At 34.9% G+C, this 24,714-nt stretch overlaps 1 long non-coding RNA gene across 4 annotated transcripts in view; it reads right to left on the bottom strand.

The window, feature by feature from the left end:
• LOC123385474 overlaps nucleotides 1-24,714 on the bottom strand; it is a 331,702-nt gene that overhangs the window by 201,940 nt on the left and 105,048 nt on the right. For all 4 annotated transcript variants that reach the window (XR_006598053.1, XR_006598051.1, XR_006598052.1 and 1 more), the window contains one exon: nucleotides 24,478-24,594. This is a non-coding gene — a long non-coding RNA (uncharacterized LOC123385474). The remainder of the gene's footprint in view (nucleotides 1-24,477; nucleotides 24,595-24,714) is intronic.

The following is a 24,714-nucleotide window of genomic DNA, read 5'->3' as shown; positions in this document are numbered from 1 at the left end:
CACAAACACACAAAATACAGACACTCAGGATAAACAAAAAATAAAGAAAGAAAAAGAAAAAAAACAATAAATATTAAAATTAAGTTAAAATTAAAAAATTAAAATGAGGATAACTTAAGTGACCTCTGAGATGATATTAAACACACTAACAATCACATTATAGGGGCCCCAGAAGGAAAAGAGAGAAAGTTTCAGAAAATGTATTTGAAGAAATAATAGCTGAAAACTTTCCTAACCTGAAGAAGGAAAAGACATCCAGATCCAAGAAGCAGAGAGCCCCAAACAAGATGAAATCAAAGAGGTCTACATGATGACACACGATAGTTAAAATGTCAATACTTAAAGAGAATCATAAAAGCAGCAAGAGAAAAGTAACTAGTAATATACAAGGAAATACTCATAGTGCTATCAAATGATTTTATTTATACATACACGCACATACACGCACACACACACACACACACACACACACACACACAATGGAGTATTACTTGACAATCAAAAAGAATAAAATCTTGACATTTGCAACAGTGTGGATGGAAATAGAGGGTATTACGCTAAATGAAATTAGTCAGACTGAGAAAGGCAAATATCATATGACTTCACTCATATGTGGAATTTAAGATACAAAACAGATGAACATACAGAAGGGAAGCAAAAGTAATATAAAAACAGGGAGGGGGACAAAACATAACAGACTCTTAAATATAGAGAACAAACTGAGGGTTCCTGGAGGGATTGTGGGTGGGGGGTGGGATAAATGGGGAAGGGGCATTAAGGGCACTTGTTGGGATGAGCACTGGGTGTTATACGTAGGGGATAAATCACTGGAATCTACTCCTGAAATCATTATTGCACTATATACTAATTTGGATATAAGTTTAAATAAATAAATAAATAAATAAAAGTTGTCCTTGCCAGGAACTCAAAAAAAAAAAAAAAGTCAATCTAATATATATTTAATTTATATTAATATGGAACTTATGTTTATTAATTTAAAAATAATAAATAAATAAAATATGCAACGTACCAGTATAATATTCATAATGCATATGATAAACTGTCAGATGTAAATCCAATATTCTGTAGTCTGAATAAATAATGGTTTAAAAATGAAAAAAGAAAGTAGGGTAAATCAAACTAAAAAGCTTTTCCATAGCAAAAGAAACCATCAACAGAATGAAAAGGTAACCTACTAAATGGGAGAAGATACAGTTGATCCTTGAACAACATGGGTTTGAACTGTGCAGGCCTACTTACATGTAGACTTTGTTCAATAAATACAGTAGAGTACTGTAAATGTATTTTCTTTGTCTTAATATTTTCCTAAGAACATTTTCTTTTCTCTTATTTTATTGTGAGAATATAGTATACAATACATGTAACATACAAAATATGTGCTAATTGACTCTGTTATTGATAATGCTTCTAGAAACAGTAGCCTAGTAGAAATTAAGCTTCTGGGTTATCAAAAGTTATATGTAAATTTTCAACTACATAGAGTGTCACCTTCCCTAATCTCCACTTTGTGGGAGTCAATTGTATTTGCAAGTTATATATTTGATAAGGGGTTAATATTTAAAATATATAAAGTACTCATACAGTTCAAACCCCAACACCACCAATAACAACAAAAGAATCAAATAGTCTAACTAAAAATTGGGGAGAGGACATGAATAAACACTTTAAAGAAGACACATAGACAGCCAATCACCACATGAAGATGCCCAATGTAACATCATCAGGGAAATGCAAATCAAAGCCCCAGTGAGATAACACCTTACACCTGTCAGAATGCCTATTATAAAAAGTACAAGAAATAAAAAGTGTTGGCACAATTGTGGATAAAAGGTAATACTTGTGCACTGTTGGTGAAAATGTAAATTAGTGCTGTTACTATGAAAAAAGAGTATGGGGGTTCTTCAAAAAATTAAAAATAGAGCTACCATATGATCAGCAATTCTACTTCTTGGTATTAATCTGAAGACAATGAAAAAACACTAATTAAAAAAATATATGTACCCCTATGTTCAATATTATTTATAGTTCTGCATTATTTATAGTAGTCAGGATATGGAAAAAACCTACCTGTCATAGTTAGATCAAGGGGTAAAGAAGATGCAAAATACACACATACACACACATACTCACACACACAATGGGATATTTATCTGCTATAAAAAATAAAATCTTGCAATTTGCATCACCATAGATGGAATTAGAGGACATCATATTGAGTGAAATAAGACAGACACAGAAATACAAATACTGTATAATTTCACTTATATGTGAGATAAAAAAAATGAATAAACAAAACAAAAAAGAACAAAAACAGATACATAAATGTAGAGAACAAACTGATGATTGTCAGAAGGGAGTGGGGTGGATATATGGATAAAACAGGAGAAGGAGACTGAGAAGTATAAACTTGCAGTTTTAACATAAATCAGTCATGGGGATGTAAAGTAGAGTACAGGGAATACAGTCAATAATATTGTAATAACAAAGCTGGATCATGACAATCACTCACAATGTATATAAATGTCAAATCATTGTGTTGTACACCCTAAGCTAACACAATATTGTATGTCAACTATATTTTTAAAATAAATAAATAAATAAATAAATAAATAGGACCCTAAGGTAAAAAAAAAAAAAATCTGAAAACTTCTCTAATCTGGGGAAGGAAATAGACATTTGGGTGCAGGAATCAGAGAGTCCCCAATAAGATGAACCAAAAGAGAACAGCATCAAATTACATTATAATTTAAATGTCAATAAATAAAGATAAAGATAATTTTTTTTAATCAGCAAGAGAAAACAACTAGTTATGTATAAGGGAAACCCCATAAGACTATCAGATTCTGAATTCTTTGCAGATTCTGAAATTTGATTTAGGATTGTGGGCCCATTAATATGGGAATTCCAACTAATTTTAATATGATTTCATGATATTAAGTTCCCTGTAGAACTACATTTTGTCATATAATCCATTTACAAGTTTGCTTAACATTAGGAAAGAGAAATGCAGATGAATGGATCTTTATTTAAAATATTAATTAAAAAATAAGAGGAGAGTTTTGCTTTTAATCTTAGATTGAATTCAAAATAAACTAATGATGTGCATTGGCTACCACAAGCCATAGGTATCCCAGATACTCTATGCATTTTTAGTATATTCACAAATGAATGTGTTTTCCCAGCTACTAGAGGAGTACATTCTGGAGTACTGTGTTAAGTTCTGCACTTCATATATTTTTTTTTAATTTATTTTTGGGACAGAGAGAGACAGAGCATGAACGGGGGAGGGGCAGAGAGAGAGGGAGACACAGAATCGGAAACAGGCTCCAGGCTCCGAGCCATCAGCCCAGAGCCTGACGCGGGGCTCGAATTCACGGACCGCGAGATCGTGACCTGGCTGAAGTCGGACGCTTAACCGACTGTGCCACCCAGGTGCCCCTGCACTTCATACTTAAGAATTACAAAATCACATGAAGACACATCTAAAATTATATGAAATGGTTGCTGAAGAATCTCAGTATCTTATCCTGAAAAGCATGGTTGAAAGAATGGGTATATTTGCTGTAGAAAGAAGAACCAACAAGGACAAAAATTGCTATTCTAAATAAAATTATTCATTACCTAAATTTGTTAAATCATAACCATGTGACAGTCACTGTTCTAGGCTATGCAGAGACAGTTGTGTTAAGAATGACAAGTTCCCTGATTTCATGTATTATATGCACCAGATGGAGTAAAAGAGAATAACAAATAAATACATTCATGTACAAGAAAATTTCAGAGAGTGATAGAAGATTTTATAGGAGAAGGCAAGATGGCGGAACAGCATGGAAGGTTTTCGTGTATCTCACGTCCATGAAATACAGCCAGACCAACACTAAACCATCCTATGCACCTAGAAAACTGACTGGAGGATTAATACAACAATCCGCACAACCCGAACCACAGAATTCAGCAGGTATGTGGTGCAGAGAAGTGAACCACTTCTTGGGGACCAAGAAGGTGCAGGAAGGGAGGTGCTTTTGTGAATGGAGAAAGGACGGAGACTGGGGGAGGGGGATAGAATATGGGAAAAGCACCCCTCCCCAAAAGCAGCTGGAAAGAAAGTGGAAAATTGTAAACAACTGCAGGGACTAAACTAAAAAGGGAGAAATGAGAAAGGAGACAGCAGAAAGGAGAGGGTTTAAGTTCCATTAAGACTGTAAACAAGGGGAGCACAGTCTGCAACTCTACAGCTGGATACCTGGTGGTGCTCTGGTGGGAAGGGCGAATCCCCAGGAGCAGAGTGGGGTCTGGGAACAGAGTGGGGTCTGGGAGGTCCTCGGGCCACATGGGGAAAAGCGGTTCCACTGCTGGAAGGACTCTTGGTAGAGACTGTTGAAGCCACCTGGTCCCAGCAGACCCCAGAGAATGCCCACATTTTCTGGTGCTGCAACAAGGTCGTTAAGGGTGAAGCCTGGTGTCAGATGTGTGCTGTGATTTTCCATACTCCCTGAAATGTTGCTGCTACACTATCTCGCAAACATTTTCTGGGGTGGGCTGGCATCTGGCCGTAGTCTCAGGGCACCAGCAGCAGCAGGGTCCAGCAAGCATTCCTGGGTGTAGCTGACATTAAGCCATTACTCATTTGGCAACTGCTTGGTGAGACCCTCCCACAGAGGGGTGGAACAGGTCAAAGTCCTTCAGAAATAAGGGGCCAGGGAAAACAGCCACATCTGAGACAAAACTCGGGAGAGAGGTACTGCCTGGGGCCTGGTCACGAAGAGTGAGAAAGCAGGGAGGGGACAAAAGCTGAAGACAGAGGACAGGTGCGCAACTGCTGATCCAGGAGAACAGACTGGGTAGCTGGGTGGCACCATTTTCACCACTCCTGCACATGTGCATGTGCACCTGCGAGCCCTGCAACAATCCACCCCAGTAGGCTAGCTGTGCCATCTAATGGAGAACAGAGCCATTACACTGAGCCCCTCCCAACTGGGCCAACTTCACTCTCAATAACACAATTCTCACCACCAGCTTAGTTTATGGACTATAAAGCACTACATAGACTGACTTCCAGAGGAAAATGAAGTAATTTCAGTCCTACTTCAATTTGTTAGCAAGTCCATCTATTCAATTTTCTTTCTTTTTTTTTCCCCTTTTAAACTTTCTTTCCTTTCCTGAATACAGAAAGGGAAAAAAACTCATTTTTATTTTCAATTTTTATTAAAAATATTTTAAATTTTTATTACTATATTTTTTACTTTTGTGTAAATTTTTTCAAATTCTATTTTACTTCCATCATTTTATTTTAGCTACTTCAGTGTGTTCACCTTTTCAAATTTTCAAACGATTTCCCTTTTTTCTTTGTCTTTTTTTCTCTTTTTCGTTTCTTTTATTTTTCTTGAATGTAGAAAGAGAAACTTTTTACTTTCAATTTGTATTAAAAATATTTTCCTATAATTTTTTAATACATATTTTGCTTTTCTGTAAATTTTTTCAAATTCTATTTACTTCTATTATTTTATTTTAGTCTACTACAATGAATTCACTTTTACAAATTTTCAAACAATTTCCTTTTTTCATCTTTTTTCTCTTTTTCATTTCTTTTCTTTTTCTTGAATATAGAAAAAGAAAAGATTCATATTTATTTTTAATTTTTATTAATTTTCTTTAATTTTTTTCTACTTTACTCTTTACTTTTGTTCATATTTTTTCAAATTCTATTTTACTCCCCTCATATCATTTTAGTCTACTTCAGTGTATTCATCTTGCAAATTCTCAATTTCCTTCATTTATTTTTTTTCAATTTTTTTCTCCCCCTTTCTTTTTTTCTCTAATCTGTCAAACCACTTTCAACACTCAGACAAAACACACCTAGAATCTAGCATCACACATCTGTGTGTGTGTATTTAATTTTTTAATGTTAATATTTTTTTAATTTTAATTTTTTATTTCAATTTTTCTACCTCATTAATTCCTTTTCTCCCTTCAAAATGACAAAACGAAGGAATTCACCAAAAAAAAAAAAAAAAAAGAAGAAATGACAGCCAGGAATTTAACAAACATAGATACAAGCAAGATATCTGAACCAGAATTTAGAATCATGATAATAAGAATACTAACTGGAGTCAAAAATAGATTAGAATCCCTTTCTGCCAAGATAAAAGAAGTAAAAAATAGCCAGAATGAAATTACAAATGCTATAACTGAGCTGCATCACAGATGCATGCAGCAGCAGCAAGGATGAAGGAGGCAGAACAGAGAATCAGCGATAGAGACGACAAACTTATAGAGAATAATGAAGCAGAAAAAAAGAAGGAGATTAAGGCAAAAGAGCATGATTTAAGAATTAGAGAAATCAGTGACTCATTAAAAAGGAACAACATCAGAATCATAGGGGTTCCAGAAGAGGAAGAGAGAGAAATAGGGGTAGAAGGTCTTTGTGAGCAAATCATAGTGAAAAACTTTCCTAACCCGGGAAAGACACAGACATCAAAATTCAGGAAGCACAGAGGAATCCCATTAGATTCAACAAAAACCGATCATCAACAAGGCATATCATAGTCTAATTCACAAAATACTCAGGCAAGGAGAGAATCATAAAAGCAGCAAGGGAAAAAAAAGTCCCTAACCTACAAGGGAACACAGATCAGGTTTCCAACAGACCTATCCACAGAAACTTGGCAGGCCAGAAAGGAGTGGCAGGATATATTCAGTGTGCTGAATCAGAAAAATATGCAGCCAAGAATTCCTTATCGAGCAAGGCTGTCATTCAAAATAGGAGAGATAAAAAGTTTCCCAGACAAACAAAAATTAAAGGAGTTTGTGACCACTAAACCAGCCCTGCAAAAAATTTTAAGGGGGGCTTTCTGAGGGGAGAAAAGATGAAAATATCTATATATCTATATATCTATATCTATATCTATATCTAGAAATAAATAAATAAATAAATAAATAAATAAATACCAAAAGCAACAAAGAATAGAAAGGACCAGAGAACACTATCAGAAATTCCAACTCTACAAGCATCATAATGGCAATAAATTCATATCTTTCAGTACTCACTCTAAACGTCAATGGACTCAATGCTCCAATCAAAAGACAAAGGGTAACAGAACGGATAAGACAACAAGATCCATCTATAGGCTGTTTACAGGAGATCTACTTTAGATCTAAAGACACCTTCAGATTGAAAATAAGCGGATAGAGAACCATCTATCATGCTAATGGTCAACAAAAGAAAGCTGGAGCAGCCATACTTATATCAGACAATCTAGACTTTAAAATAAAGACTGTATCAAGAGATGCAGAAGGGCATTATATCATAATGAAGGGGTCTATCCACCAAGAAGACCTAACAACTGTAAAGATTTATGCGCCAAATGTGGGAGAATCCAAATATATAAATCAATTAATCACAAACATAAAGAAACTCATCGACAGTAATACCATAATAGTAGGAGACCTCAACACCCCACTCACAGCAATGGACAGATCATCTAATCAAAAAATCAACAAGGAAACAATGGCTTTGAATGACACACTGGACCAGATGGACTTAACGGATATATTCAGAACATTTCATCCTAAAGTAGCAGAATACACATTCTTCTCCAGTGTACATGGAATGTTCTCCAGACTAGGCCATATACTAGGACACAAATCAGCTCTCAGAAAGTACAAAAAGATTGAGATCACACCGTGCATATTTTCAGACCACAACGCTATGAAACTTGAAATCAACCACAAGAAAAATTTTGGAAAGGTACAAATACTTGGAGATTGAAGAACATCCTATGAAAGAATGAATGGGCTAACCAAGCAATTAAAGAGGAACTTAAAAAGTTCATGGAGGCCAATGAAAATAACACCACAACCCAAAACCTCTGGGATGCAATAAGGCAGTCATAAGAGGAAAGTATATAGCAATCTAGGTTTTCTGAAAGAAGGAAGAAAGATCTCAGATACACAACCTAACCATATGCCATAAGGCGCTGGAAAAAGAACAGTAACTAAAACTGAAAACCAGCAGAACACAGGACATAACCAAGATTAGAGCTGAAATTAATGCTATCGAAATTAAAAAAACAGTAGAACAGATTGATGAAACCAGAAGCTGGTTCTTTGAAAGAATTAACAAAATTGATAAACTACTAGTCAGTTTTATCAAAAAAGAAAAAGGAAAGGACCCAAATAAAATCAAGAATGAAAGAGGAGAGATCACAACCAACACAGCAGGAATAAAAACAATAAGAGAATATTATGAGCAATAAAATGGGTAATCTGGAAGAAATGGACAAATTCCTAGACACATATACACTACCAAAACTGTAACAGGAAGAAATAGAAAATTTGAACACACCCATAACCAGTAAGGAAATGGAATTAGTAATCAAAAATCTGCCAAAAAACAAGAGTACAGGGTCAGATGGCTTTCCAGGGGAATTCTAGCAAACATTTAAGGAAGAGTTAACACCTATTCTCTTGAAACTGTTCCAAAAAAATAGAAATGGAAGGAAAACTTCCAAACCCTTTCTATGAAGCCAGCATTACCTTGATTCCAAAACCAGACAGAGACCACTCTTAAAAGGAGAACTATAAACCAATTTCCCTGATGAACATGGATGCAAATTCTCAACAAGATATTAGACAACTGGATCCAACAATACATTAAAAAATTATTCACCACGACCAAGTGGGATTTATACCTGGGATACAGGGCTGGTTCAATAGCCACAAAACAATTAACATGATTCATCACATCAATAAAAGAAAGGACAAGAACCATATGATCCTTTCAATAGATGCAGAGAAAGCATTTGACAAAATACAGCATCCTTCTTGAAAAAAACACTCAAGAAAGTAGGGATAGAAGGAGCATACTTCAAGATCATAAAAGCCATATATGAACGACCTAACGCTAATATCATCCTCAATGGGGAGAAACTGAGAGCTTTTCCTTTAAGGCCAGGAACAAGACAGGGATGAACACTCTAGCCACTGTTATTCAACATAGTATTGGAAGTCTTAGCCTCTGCAATCAGACAACACAAAGAAATAAAAGATATCCAAATTGGCCAGGAGGAGGTCAAACTTTCACTTTTTCGCAGATGACATGATACTCTATATGGAAAACCCAAAAGATTCCACCAAAAAACTGCTAGAACTGATTCATGAATTTGGCAAAGTGGCAGGATATAAAATCAATGCACAGAAATCGGTTGCATTCCTATACATCAACCATGAAGCAACAGAAAGAGAAATCAAGGAATAGATCCCACTTACAGTTGCACAAAAAAACCATAAAATACCTAGGAATAAATCTAACCAAAGAGGTGAAAAATCTATACACTGAAAACTGTAGAAAGCTTATGAAAGTAATTGAAGAAGACATAAAAAAGTGGAAAAAGATCCTATGCTCCTGGATAGGAAGAACACATATTGTTAAAATGTCGATACTACCCAAGGCAATCTACATATTCAATGCAATCCCTATCAAAATAACACCACCATTCTTCACAGAGCTAGAACAAATAATCCTAAAATTTGTATGGAACGCGAAAAGACCCCAAATAGCCAAAGCAATCTTGAAAAAGAAAACCAAAGCAGGAGGCATCACAATCCCAGACTTCAAGCTATACTACAAAGCTGTAATCCTCACAACAGTATGGTACTGGCACAAGAACAGACACTCAGATCAATGGAACAGAATAGAGAACCCGGAAATGGACCCAGAAACATATGGACAACTAATCTTCGACAAAGCAGGAAAGAATATCCAATGGAATAACAGTCTCTTCAGCAAGTGGTGCTGGGAAAATGGGACAGCCACATGCAGAAGAATGAACCTGGATCAGTTTCTTATACCATACACAAAAATAAACTCAAATTGGATGAGAGACTTAAACGTAACACAGGAAGCCATCAAAATCCTTCAGGAGAAGGCAGACAAAAACCTCTTTGACCTTGGCTGCCGCAACTTCTTACTCAACACATCTCTGGAGGCAAGGGAAACAAAAGCAAAAATGAACTATTGGACCTCATCAAAATAAAAAGCTTCTGCACAGCAAAGGAAACAATCAGCAAAACTAAAAGGCAACCTACAGAATGGGAGAAGATATTTGCAAATGACATATCAGAGAAAAGGTTAGTATCCAAAATCTATAAAGAACTTATCAAACTAAACACCCAAAAACCAAATACTCCAGTGAAGAAATGGGCAAAAGACATGAATAGACACTTCTCTAAAGAAGACATCCAGATGGCCAACAGACACATGAAAAAATGCTCCACATCATTCATCATCAGGGAAATGCAAATCAAAACCATAATGAGATATCACCTTACACCTGTCAGAATGGCTAACATTAACAACTCATGCAACAACAGATATTGGCAAGGATGCGGAGAAAGAGGATCTCTTTTGCATTCTGGTGGGAATGCAAGCTGGTGCAGCCAGCTTATTGAGGTTCCTCAAAAAACCAAAAATAGAACTACCCTACAACCCAGCAATTGCACTACTAGGCATTTATCCACAGGATACAGGTGTACCAATTCAAAGGGACACATGCACCCCCATGTTTATAGCATTACTATCAACAATAGCCAAAGTATGGAAAGAGCCCAAATGTCCATAGATGGATGAATGGGTAAAGAAAATGTGGTATATGTATATATGTGTATACACACACACACACACACACACACACACACACACACACACACTGGAGTATTACTCAGCAATCAAAAATAATGAAATCTTGCCATTTGCAACTACATGGATGGAACTGGAGAGTATTAAGCTAAGTGAAATTAGTCAGAGAAAGACAAAAATCATATGACTTTACTCATATGAAGACTTTAAGAGAAAACAGATGAACAAAAGGGAATGGAAACAAAAATAATATAAAAACAGGAGGGAGACAAAACAGAAGAGACTCATAAATATGGAGAACAAACTGAGGGTTACTGGAGGGGTTGTGGGAAGGGGGATGGGCTAAATGGGTAAGGGGCACTAAGGAGTCTACTCCTGAAATCATTGTTGCCGTAAATGCTAACTAATTTGGATGTAAATTTCAAAAATAAAATAAAATAAAATAAAAATAGAAATTAATTTATAAAAAAAGATTGATTTTATAGAAAGCAAATAAGTGTGCTAATTTAGATTGTTCGGACAATCTGAACATCTGAGCTAAGATGTGAATCACAAGAATCATACCATATAAAAATTAAGGAACACAGCATTCCAAGCATAGGGGAGAATGCAATTCAAAGGCTTTTGTATGAAATCGAGCTGGACTTATTTGAGTAACAAAAAGTGTGACTGAAACGTCGTAGAGGGAGATTTTGTCATAGAGGCAAGGAGGGGCTATGAAGGCAAAGGTAATGAGGAAATTTTATTTTATATTTAGTGGGAATTAGAAACAGTTGTGGAGTAATACAAGAGAAAAGTAATCCGGCAATGTTTAAAGGTCATTCTGGCTGCTGTGTAAACTATGGATTGTAGATGTTGGGATATTTTAAGTAACCAAAACATTTAATATCCCACAAAAACCAGTATACACAGAACTATTCCTATTAACCAGAACATATGATCTTCCTAGGTATAGCAGATATCTTTAGTGTGTCTATTATTTTCCAGTGTTCTCCTCTTTTTTTCTAATAAAACCCCAACATTGTTCAAGTATCCACTTCTGCTCATGCAGCTCACGCAAGCTGGTTCCAGTTCTACTCAAAGAGGCTTGATTTGTCTGTTATTTCCATTGTCCTGTTAATGGACATTCACAAAAAATTAATGAATTTTTTCAGAAATGGAGCTTTAGTCAAGGAGATTCTGAGGGACATTTGTCTGGAAGATCCGACAGAGTTTCTACAAGTGACTTTCTCCATGTTCCTATGCATGTCATCACATGGAGATACAATCTCACTATGAAGCTGACACACAGAATCACTCACAGCCAAGAGATCTGCAGAGAAATCAGCCAGTATCACAGAATTAACTCAACCCTTAAGAACCTCATTGGACTTCCAATTTTGTGAGCCAATATATGTCCTTATCATTCAAAAAAAAGTTGATTTGAGTTCTGACAGTTGAAGTGGGAAGAGAAATCCTTCTTGAAACAAGGGCAAAAAGTGGTAGCAAGGAAATCTACCGGGTGGCTACTGTACTTGGTCAGGCAAAGGTTATTATGGCTTGGGTGAGAACAACAACAGTGGATGAGGAAAGAAATGAACAGATTTAGGATGTACTTTGGAGGTAATAAAAATAGGCTTTTCAATAATATTGGTTTATGGAAGCAAAGATATCTATTAAGTTTGTCAAGTGTAAGCAGGTCAGGCTTTTGGTTGAGGACAGAGTTAGACCAATCAACCACACAGAATTTGAGCACAAAGGAATACTTCTTAAAATAACTGGTTCTAGAAACATTCATCCACTTAAAAAGGTATTATTTGACTTTTTAAACGGTGAGATTTATTTATCGCTTAATATAATCAATAAGAGATTCATGCCCAATCTTCATGGAAATTGTGGATAAGTATTTGTTCAATAAGTAAGTTTAGATTATATGGTTGAATTCTAAAGGTCTTGTTTTTATATTAAAGAAAAACTCACCATAACATAAATGAAAAATCCCTTTGATGAATTCATTAGTAGAGTGGACATGGCTGAGGAAAGAATCAGTGACTGAATCTATGTCAATAGAAACATTCAAATCTGAAGGGAAAAGTGAAAACAAAAAAATGTAAAAAGTAGAAGAGAACACCCATGATCTGTGGGACAACTTCAAAGGGTGTAACAAGTGATCAAGTGAAATGCCAAAAGGAGAACAATAAGAAAAGAGAGCAGAAGAAATTTTTGAAGTCATAATAGATAAAAATTTCCCAAAATTTATAAAAGACAGCAAATCACAGATCCAGGAATCTAGAGAATGTAAAACATGATAAATAAAAATAAATAAATAGACTGAGGCATATTGTACCGAAAGTGCAGAAAACCAGAGCAAAGGAAAAATCTTACAAGATCCAGTGAGATCCAGAGACCTATTAGAGGAACAAAGACAAGAATTACATCAGGCATCTTGTCAGACACAGGCAAGCAAGAAGCGAATGAAATCAAATATGTGAAAGACTGAAATAAAAGAAAAAAATACCAACCTAGAGTTGTATATCCATCGAAAGTAAAAGAAAAAAAAACTCTGAGACAAATAATTACAACAAAAATAAAGCCTGATGGAATTCAGCAGCAACAGATCCACCCTGAGATAAATGTTAAAAGAAGTACTTTGCACAGAATGAAAATGATGTAGGTCAGAAATTCAGATCTACATCAAGAAATGAAGCATGCTGGAGAAGCAGTGATTGAAATCTGTTGTATTAACACCTCTATTAAAGTTATAGAAAAAAAATGCACATACTAAATAGAACATTGTCACTTAGGATGTCGTATTGATGTAAACACCATTTCCAAAAATATCTTGTATCAGTGATATTAGTAGCCAGGCTATTTAGTGCACCATTGGTAAAAATTCTGTTGCAGGTAAAGACTCTGTACATGTTTAAAATAATATTGTATTCTCATACAAAAAATGCCCAAAGCACTTACTCTTTGAGCAACAAACATTTTTATAATTCTCAAGATTTTTAATGCATTATATTCCAATTGTTCTTTAATTTATTCACATGGGGTCAGTATTCTTATTATCTACTATGTAAGTAAACTGAGGAACAGAAATTTATATCATTTGCCTAAGTTGCATATCTAGTAATAGACATAGGATTTAAACATATATTAACTCATTCCAAAACACATGCTTTAAATTTACACGTCTATTTAAAGGACCCATATGTTTCAACGCTGATCCTTTACAATTAATTAATTTTTTCTTTCTTCTTATTTTCTTCTTCTATCTTATTTTCCATTATAAAATATTACTGAGGTACTTAGAAGTCAGAATTATGTTGTTCAACTTCTTACGCAATCAAAAGACAATAGAACTACGTTTTAAAGTATTGAAAGAAAAAAAAACTATTAATTTGAACTTCTTTCAAAATATCTTCTAATAATGAAGGTGAAAAAAAGACATTTTCAGACATAAAATTGACAAAAAAATTCTTTACCAACAGATCAACATTAAAAAAAATTGTTAAATATAATCCTTCAGACAGAATAAAAATTATAGCAAATAGAAGCATGGATCTACACAAATAAATAAAGACACTAAATTTGGTAACAACATGGCCTAATACATGATTTACTTCTTATATTTAAATCTAATTTAAATATAATTAAGATAATGAATTCTTTAAACTAAAATGATAACAGTGTATTAGAAGGTTAAAATTGATATATGAGTAAAATATATGAGAACTAAAACATATAAGCCAGAATAAAACAAACGTAAGTTTATAACATTATATATCATGTCATATAATATTACTTTGAGACAGATAAGTTAAAGATGCATATTATGTACACTGTAACAATTACTGAGTTAATAAATGTCTTTAAAAACAATTTTAACTAATAAACCAATTAAGGTGATAAAACAGAATCATAAAAATGACCCAATTAATACAAGAAGTAAGAAAAGGAGAAAGAAGGAAACAAAGAATGAGTGAGATAAACTGAAAACAAGTAGAAAGATTATAGATCTAGCCATATCAATGATCATATTCAGTGTACATGGTTTAAACACTCCATTACAAGCAAAGATTGTCACCTTAGAGATTTACACACACATATACACAGCAAGAGTTATATGCTTCCTGTAAGAAATGCACTTTAAGGGGCGCCTGAGTGGCGCAGTCGGTTAAGCGCCCGGCTTCAGCCAGGTCACGATCTCACGGTCTGTGAGTTCGAGCCCCGCGTCAGGCTCTGGGCTGATGGCTCAGAGCCTGGAGCCTGTTTCTGATTCTGTGTCTCCCTCTCTCTCTGCCCCTCCCCCGTTCATGCTCTGTCTCTCTCTTTCCCAAAAATAAATAAACGTTGAAAAAAAAAATTAAAAAAAAAAAAAAAGAAATGCACTTTAAATATAAAGACATAAATAGGTTGAGGTTAAATGATAAAGTTGCACTATGCTAAGGCTAGTTAAAAGAAAGCTGCAGTAGCTATGTTAATACCAGATAAAGTAGATTTGAGAGAAAATAATATTACAGGTATGAGAGTTGTTTTCATAAAGATAGAGGTATGCTTACTAAGAGTACATTATAATTCTAAATATTTATGCACCAACAGCTCTTCAAAATACATGAAAGATAAACTGATGGAACTGTGAGGAAAAATAATCTGACAATTATATTTGGAAACTTCTATAATTTTCTCATAATATATGGATAGAACAATTAGACACAAAATCAGTAAGCACATAGAGTAACTGAGCAACATCAAATATTTTACCTAATTGACAATTATAGATGAAAAATAGAAGACACATTACTTAGTACACATGAAACATTGACTAAGATAGACCATATTCTGGGCCAAAAAACTAGTTTTGATAAATTTAACATTATTTAAGTCATATATAGTATGTGTTAAATTATAATGATAACATAATACTGTAAGGAAATTTTCCAAATATTTCAGAAGTAAATAACATACTTCTCAGTAACTCAAAGTCTAAGAAGAAATCAAAATAGAAACTTGAAGGCCTTTTAACCGAATGAAATTAATAACACAACATAACAGAATTTGTATATTGCTGCTAAAGCTGGAATTTAGAGAAACTATATATTAAATACATAAGTATCTGTATCGTGAATAAGAACATCTCAAATGATGAGCTTATCTTCTACTTTAAGAAATCAAGAAAAGAACAGATTAAACCCAAAGTAAGCAGAAAGAAGGAACTAACAAAGATAATACAAAGTTAGTGAAATAGGAAACAAAAACAGAGAAAAACCACTGAAGTAAAAAATTGGTTCTTTGAGAAGATTAATGCAATTGGTAAAATCAGACTGACCAGTAAAAAAGAAAGGACAAAGAAAAATGACCAGTAACAGGACTACCACAAGAGATTCTGTAGATATTAAAAATATAATAAGGGAAAATAAGATAAAAAGAGAAATGGAGGCAAACCAAATCTTTAAGTCAGAAATAATATCGATTATATATAAACTCTGCCAGAAAATTGAAGAGGGAGTACTTCCCAACTTAGTTTATAAAGTTAGTGCTATACTGATACCAAAACATTAAACACTACAGAACAACATCACTCATGATCATAGATAACAAAATTCTAAACAAAACTTTAGAAAAAAATGTATTTATATACATATAACCTCTTAACAGAATTCAACATCAGCAGATTCTGATTAGGGATTTTTCTCAGGGCATCTGTGGCTCAGTCAGTTGATTTGGGCTCAAGCCATGATCTCACAGTAGTGACACTAAGCCCCACGTGGGGTGCTGAGTGTGGAGCCCTGCTTGCGATGCTCTTCCTCGCTCTCCCTCTGCACCTCCCCTGCTTGTGCACGCACATGAGCGAGCTCTCGCTTCCAAAAATAATGAAGAAAAATAAATTTAAAAAGAAAGAAAGGATTTTTCTCTACCTGATAAAGGCATCTATGAAGCACTACCAATAACATCATACTTGGTAAAATACTAAATGCTTTTTGCCTTTCAGCAGAAGTTTAAGGATGCCATTGTCACCACTTCTGTCCAACATTACACTGCACATTCTAGACAAAGCAATCTGGCAAGGAAAATAAATAAAAAGCACCCATTGTGGAAAACTAAAACAAGTAAAGCTGTCATTTTTTGCAGAGAACATTACTGTTTATGCCAAAAATATGAAATACAAAAAGCTACTAAAAATAAAATGTGATGCTAATAAGAGTATAAAAAAACAAATATTCAAAAATAAACCGTACCCTTGTATTATATTAAAGAATAATCTGAAACAGTAAATAGGAAAACAATAACATTTATAATAGCATAAGAAAATTAAATACTTAGGGATAAATCTGACAAAGATGGGAAAGACCTGTATACTGAAAACTACCAACACTAGGAAGCTAAACAAACAAAGCTAGGAAATACAAAGGAAAACAAAGGAAGCTAGGTAAATAGAGCAATATAACAGGTTTCAGAAGACACAACATTACTAAGATGTCACTTCTCCCCAAACTGACCTGCATTTTCTTTTATTTTTTTTTAATTTTTTTAACATTTATTTATTTTTGAGACAGAAAGAGACAGAGCATGAACGGGGGAGGGTCAGAGAGAGGGAGACACAGAATCTGAAACAGGCTCCAGGCTCTGAGCTGTCAGCAAGAGCCTGACGCGGGGCTCGAACTCATGGACCGAGAGATCATGACCTGAGCCATGGCCGCTCAACTGACTGAGCCACCCAGGCGCCCCCTGACCTGCATTTTCAACATAATCCCAGTCCAAATCCCATCAGGCCCTTCTGTGTCAATTGCCAAACTGATTCTAAATTTCATAAGGAAGTGCAAAGTATCTAGAATAGACAAAACAAAATTGAAAAAGAATAATAATTTTGGATAATTATTGTGGATAAATATAATTTTGGATAATAATTTAAAGCTTATTATAAATCTTTAGTAATCAAAAGAGAATGTATCGACACGAAAAATATAAAAATATAGAGAAGCCATAAATAGGCTCACATATAAAAGAATAACTTTTTTTTAAATGCAAAATAAAAATGTGAAGAAGGAATAAGCATAAAATAAACTTTAATATATACCTCAAACATGAGGAAAAAATTAATCAAAATTGGGTTATCAATGAAAACATAAATTTAAAGTGATAATATCTCTTGAAAAAATACAGGAGAACACCTTTGTAACCTTGGTTTATGCAAACGTTTTTTAAAAAAAAAATTTTTTTTTCCAACGTTTATTTATTTTTGGGACAGAGAGAGACAGAGCATGAACGGGGGAGGGGCAGAGAGAGAGGGAGACACAGAATTGGAAACAGGCTCCAGGCTCTGAGCCATCAGCCCAGAGCCCGACGCGGGGCTCGAACTCACGGACCGCGAGATCGTGACCTGGCTGAAGTCGGACGCTTAACCGACTGCGCCACCCAGGCGCCCCAACAAACGTTTTTTAAATATGACACAAAGCATGATCCATAAAAGCATAAATAAATTAGACTTCATCAAAATTTAAAAAATCTGATTTTGAAACACACTTAAAAATGAGAATATAAGCCATAAATTGGTAGAAAATATATATATGAGCAAATAATGCATATGTAATATAAATATATATATATACAAATGCATGTAACATCTTATTCTGTAGATTTAAAAAGCAAACAACCCAACATTGATCAATAAGTGAAAAGAATAAACAAATTATGGTATACCCCTATAGTGAAGTACTAAGTAAAAAAAAAGAGGAACTAAATATTGATTCATGCTTTGACATGGGTTTTTCTCAGAATTATTATGCAGAGTGAAATAATTCAGACAAAATAAATATATAATATATGACTGCATTTATATAAAATTCTAGGAAGTGCAAAATAACACATAGTGACCTAAAACTGATCAGTGGCTGCCTGGGGATAGAAGGGGGATGAGGATGTGGGAATGAACAAAGGGTATGATTATAAAAGCAAAAAGAAATTTTTAAGGTATATATATGTTCAGTGTCTTAATTTTGGTGATGATCATCTATATACACATATGTCAAAACTTATCAAATTGTATAATTTAAATATATGTAGCTGATATTTCTATCATGATAAATATTAAATTTTGAGTTTCTCAATTGTGTGGTTAGGTTGAAAATATGCACTTATCTCAACTTTCTACAGAAACATAAGTCACAATTAGGATATGATGGGGTCTGCAATGTTTGAATATTTGAAGAATATGTGAATTTTCTTCTCTTTTATAACCTTTTGGTGAAGCCTACTCATCAAAATTCCTGCTTCTCAAACAGAAATTCTAATGATCATTTCAGTGTTTCAATCTAAAATATAAGCTGGTAGCCACATTTTGCTGGAAATATGAAGACAATACAACCATAAAAATAATTAAGAAGACGGTGTCTGTGTGTGAATTTAAAAAAAAAGTATATTTCATTATGAAATAAGAACAGGATGCTATTTAGGAAAGGATCAATTCAAGAACAAGGATATATTCTTGGGAATTAAAATCATGAAAGACAGAAATTAATAAATACAACCCAAATTAAAACTGTCAGGAGAGAGATGTCTGGGTAGCTCAGTTGATTAAGCCTCCAACTTCTGCTCAGGTCATGATCTTGCTGTTGATGAGTTCAAGCCCCGCATCTGGCTCTGTGCTGACAGCTTGGAGCCTGGATCCTGCTTCAGATTCTGTGTCTCCCTCTCTCTCTGCCCCTACCCTGCCTGTACTCTGTCTCTATCTCTCAAAAATAAGCATTGAAAGAAAGAAAGAAAGAAAGAAAGAAAGAAAGAAAGAAAGAAAGAAAGAAAGAAAGAAAGAGAGAGAGAAAGAAAGAAAGGAAGGAAGGAAGGAAGGAAGGAAGGAAGGAAGGAAGGAAGGAAGGAAGAGAAAGTCAGAAGAAATGAATGATTAAGCTGAGGAAATTACTCTGGTAAAAGATCAAAATAAAGGTAGAGATGGGAAATATTAAGAAAAAATAATGAGTATAATAGACGTTCAATTCTGTAGGTATCATGTTCATATACTAGGAACACCAAAAACTTAGGGCAAGGTAAGAGGTGAGAAATTATTAAATATTAACAGAAAAAAAAAATCCCAGAACTGAGGATACATGTTCTATATTATAAAGGGGTCAATGAAGCATAATAAACAAGATAACCATCTAAACATAATATTGTGAATTTTCCAAGGTTTAAAAAAATATTCTCATTATTTCTGCAGAAAAGATTAAAATAATAATGTCATTAAAGAGGCCAAGAATAACGCTTGAGAGTATGACTCAATGGAAATAATGTCATTTAAATTTTTTTAAATGCTTATTTATTTTTGAGAGTGAGACAGTGGGAGAAAGAGAGAGGGAGAGAAAGAGAAAGTGAGCAGGGGAGGGGCAGAAAGAGAGGGGGACAGAGGATTCAAAGCCGACTGTGTGCTGACAACAGGCAGCCTGATGCAGGGCTCGAACTCATGAATCACAAGATCATGACCGAAGCAAAAGTTACACACTTAACTGAGCCACCCAGGTGCCCCTTTATTATTATGTATTTTTTTAAATTTATTGAAGACATCCAGACGGCCAACAGACACATGAAAAGATGCTCAATGTCACTCCCCATCAGGAAAATACAAATCAAAACCACACTGAGATACCACCTCACACTGGTCAGGGTGGCTAAAATTAACAACTCAGGAAACAATGGATGTTGGTGAGGATGTGGAGAAACAGAAACCCTCTTGCACTGTTGGTGGGAATGCAAACTGGTGCAACTGCTCTGGAAAACAGTGTGGAGGTTCCTCAAAAAAACAAAAATAGAACTACCCTATAACCCAGTAATAGCACTACTAGGAATTTATCCAAAGGATACAGGAGTGCTGATTCATTGGGGCACATGTACCCCAAATGTTTATAGCAGTGCTTTCAATAATAGCCAAATTATAGAAAGAGCCTAAATGCCCATCAACTGATGAATGGATAAAGAAGATGTGGTTTATATTTACAATGGAATACTACTTGGCAATGAGAAAGAATGAAATCATGCCATCTGCAGCAACATGGATGGAACTGGAAGGTATTATGTTAAGTGAAATAAGTCAGTCAGAGAAAGCCAGGTTATCATATGTTTTCACTCATATGTGGATCTTGAGAAACTTCACAAAAGACCATGGGGTAAGGGAAGGGGAAAAAAAAAGATACAAACAGAGAGGGAGGGAGGTAAATCATAAAAGACTCTTAAATACAGAGAACAAACTGAGGGTTGATGGGGAGGTAGGGGGGAGGGGGAAATGAGCGATGGGCATCAAGGAGGGCACTTGTTGGGATGAGCACTGGCTGTTGTATGTAAGCGATGAACCATGGGAATCTACCCCAAAAACCAAGAGCACATTTACACACTTATGTTAGCCTGACAATAAATTATGTTATAAATAAATAAATAACTTTTTAATGTCATTTAACTTTTTTTTTAATTTTTTTTCCTTTTTTCAATGTTTTTATTTATTTTTGGGACAGAGAGAGACAGAGCATGAACGGGGGAGGGGCAGAGAGAGAGGGAGACAAAGAATTGGAAACAGGCTCCAGGCTCCGAGCCATCAGCCCAGAGCCTGACGTAGGGCTCAAACTCACGGGCCACGAGATCGTGACCTGGCTGAAGTCGGACGCTTAACCGACTGCGCCACCCAGGCGCCCCAATGTCATTTAACTCTTAAAGAAACATGATGTCCATCCAAATATTCTACACCAGCAAAACCATTAATCAAATGTGAGATTAACATTAAAGTATTTTTGAACAGTAATTTTAAAAATGTCTTCCCATGTACTCCTCAGTTATCTTCTGAAGGATATATTCTATGAGTAATGAAAAAGGAGAAAGGTATGAGTCATGAAATATGGGATCCACAACAAAGGATGGTAAGATTCTAAAGAAAGTCTCACATAATTTAATGAAAACAAACATCCCACCCTGCAGCAAGGAAAAGAGGCCTTTTGAAGGGATGTCTCCAAAGGGGGGGTGGGATCCTGAATGTTTGACTGAACTGAGTTGGATTTTAAAACTTCTGTTGGAGAGGTGGGGGAACAAATTATTGAATGATACAGACAAAAGTAAACATAAAAAATGCAATTACTAACACTAGGGATAACAAAATGGTGTGCAATAACAATAAAAGTGTGTTTACTGAATATTCCTTAGCTCACCTAGATCTTTATTAGTCCTAGAAAGATCTTTAATTGTCCTTATATCTTTGATAGTCATAAAAATGTAAGAAATTTAATTGATCCTTGATTATTACTTCATAAATTATTAGATTTGTGGGTTTTATTTTCCCTATTTTAACAACCTTGAAATTAGAACACATTTTATGATCAATCAATAGCATTTTGCAAAAGCTCTTGACTAGGAATCATTTGAGACATAGTTGTTCTTGCCTGTACATGAAGGAATATGGTTAGTAATCTTGGTAGAATGTCTGGACAACTGTAACACCTATAGTTTTCAAGTAATAGACTATTTAATTACCATTTAAGGAAGAAATCAAAGCACCAGTTGTGGTCTGAAAATTTGCTGCTGACATCTCTTAAAATCAAGAAAATGGCAGTGTTAGAGGCTTGGGGAAAATTTAAGACACAATAGTAAAGCAATCTTTTACAATATCTGCATTTCTAGCACTCTTGATAGTACAGAGGATAATAATATTATTTTGAAAAGCAGTATTGTTTTGAAAAACATAAATAAAACCCTGAGATGAAAGTGACTCATAAGTCAAATTCTTAATATAAATAACTTTTAGAAAAGCCTTAACCAATTTATTTCTATTATATTTTTCTATGTAGGCAAAACATGATACATATATGGTAACAAGTTCTTTCTAAATAAAACTTAAAAATTATTTTAAATAGATATAATATAAAAATATTGTAATATGAAAAATAGTTTAATTAGAAACACTTTAAGTGATAGCATAGAATACTGCATCTTATTACTAGTGGGAGTGTAGACTTGACTAAATCAGTAAAGCAATAGACAAAGATAAAACAGGATGATCTTAGTGATGCTGTATCAAGGTACAGGGTCCCCACTGCTTTGTACAATTCCATGGACAATATTCATACTCCAATTATACATATGGTGCCTCGTGGAACACATGTGCAAAAGTGCAAAGTGGCAGCCTAAAGTGAACGAGTTCAAACATTATATTTCCTAGAGACAAATTAATATATAACATTTAAAATGGGTAGTTAGAGGAGTTCCTGGCTGGCTTAGTTGGTACAGCATCTCAGGGTCATGGTGAGTTCAAGCTCTGCATTAGGCATGGGGCCTACTTAAAAAATTAATTAATTAATTAATTAATAAAAAATAAAGATCTTTATAAAATTGAGAAGTTAGAAAATAGTACTGCAAGTAAAGTATTTTTATTATATTTTGCTTATTTATTTTTTAATTAATTTATTTATTTATTTTGAGAGACACAGAGAGTTAGCCTGAGTAGGCAAGGGGACAGAGAGAATACCAAGCTGGCTCTGTACTGTGAGCATAAAGCCCAACATGGGGCTCAAACTCACCATGAGATCATGACCTGAGCTGAAATCAAGAGTCAGAGGCTTGACTGAGCCGCCACCCAGGAGCCCCTATATATATTTTTTTATATTTATTTATTTATTTTGAGAAAGAGAGGGAGAGAGTGTGAGAAGGGGAGGGGCAGAGAGAGAGAGAGAGAGAGAGAGAGAGAGAGAGGGAGGGAGGGAGGGAGAGAGAGAGAGAGAGAGAGAGAGAGAGAGAGAGAGAGAGAGAGAATCACAAGCAGACGTCACACTCAGCATAGAGCCTATGCAGGGCCCGATCTCATGACCAACCATGAGATCATGACCTGGGCTGATATCAAGAGTCAGATGCCTGGGCAGCTGGGTAGCTCAGTCGGTTGAGTGTCTGACTTCGGCCCAGGTCATGATCCCCCACTTTGTGAGTTCGAGTCCTGCATCAGGCTCTGTGCTGACAGCTCAGAGCCTGGAGCCTGCTTCAGATTCTGTGTCTCCCTCGCTCTATGCCGCCACCCCCACTCAATCTCTCTGTCTCCCAAAAATAAATAAACATTAAAAAAAATTATTTTAAAGAGTCAGATGCCTAACGGACTGACCCACCCAGGGTCCCCACAAGTGAAGTATTTTAAAATATGAAGGAAAATACCAGAAGAAACCTCTAAAATATCTGAATGACTATAATGCTCGTAAGCATTGAAGGGCAGAGGCCATGGACTTATCTTTTTTAATTATAACATTTGTTACTTTATTTGTTTTTAAACTAGGTCCCTCGACTACTTTCATGATTTCATAATTTTTAAAATAAGGAAATAATATAATTAAATACTTTTCATGCAGGAAAAGATATTGAATGTTTAATGTAATTTAGCAGAGTATTAGAAAACATAAAAAGTGAATAGCCATGATCACATGGACTATATTCATTTTCTGCATATTTTTTTTGATAACTTAAGTGACACATTTTAGACTGTTCATAAAATGCTTTACCTGCAAAATAATATAGGGTACTTTTATCTGTGATATACTACATAACTTTTTTTTGAAAGAATAACATTAAAATGTTTTATTGCTAACATGAAGAATGGTTTTTAGGGCTGGATAGCACACAGAAAGAATAAAGGTTTCAGCAAAATTGGGTGAGGCAGGATGAGGAATGAAAAAGCAGAAGGGTTGAGAAGATGTGCCAATAGTTGATGAGAGAAAGTCAGGGACAAGGACTCAAGGATGACATTGTTAGGAGATTGCCAGAGAAGGGGGGCTGATTGTGGATTTCCTTATTTTAAAAGCAGAACATGCTTCAAATGCCCAGAGGTCTCTTACCTACTTACTGTAGGAGAGAGGTGGACGATCACTTTTCTTTTACTGACAAAATTGGAGGCTGTTCGAGTGATTATCTGCCATCTGTTGTCTACAGGAGTTCAATTGCTGAAGAGTCCTCTAGAAGGGGGGAGAAAGAGCTCATTCTCGACGGAAGGTTGAATGTACATTCAGAGGTAGATTCAGCTGAGCAAGTGCCCAGCTAATCCCCTTTACACACAGGGACAAGGCTGCCACCAA

This window comes from Felis catus, chromosome B2 (genome assembly GCF_018350175.1).
Source record: "Felis catus isolate Fca126 chromosome B2, F.catus_Fca126_mat1.0, whole genome shotgun sequence".
In the NCBI taxonomy this organism is placed as follows: Eukaryota; Metazoa; Chordata; class Mammalia; order Carnivora; family Felidae; genus Felis; species Felis catus.
This window is presented reverse-complemented; position numbering and strand designations above follow the sequence as displayed.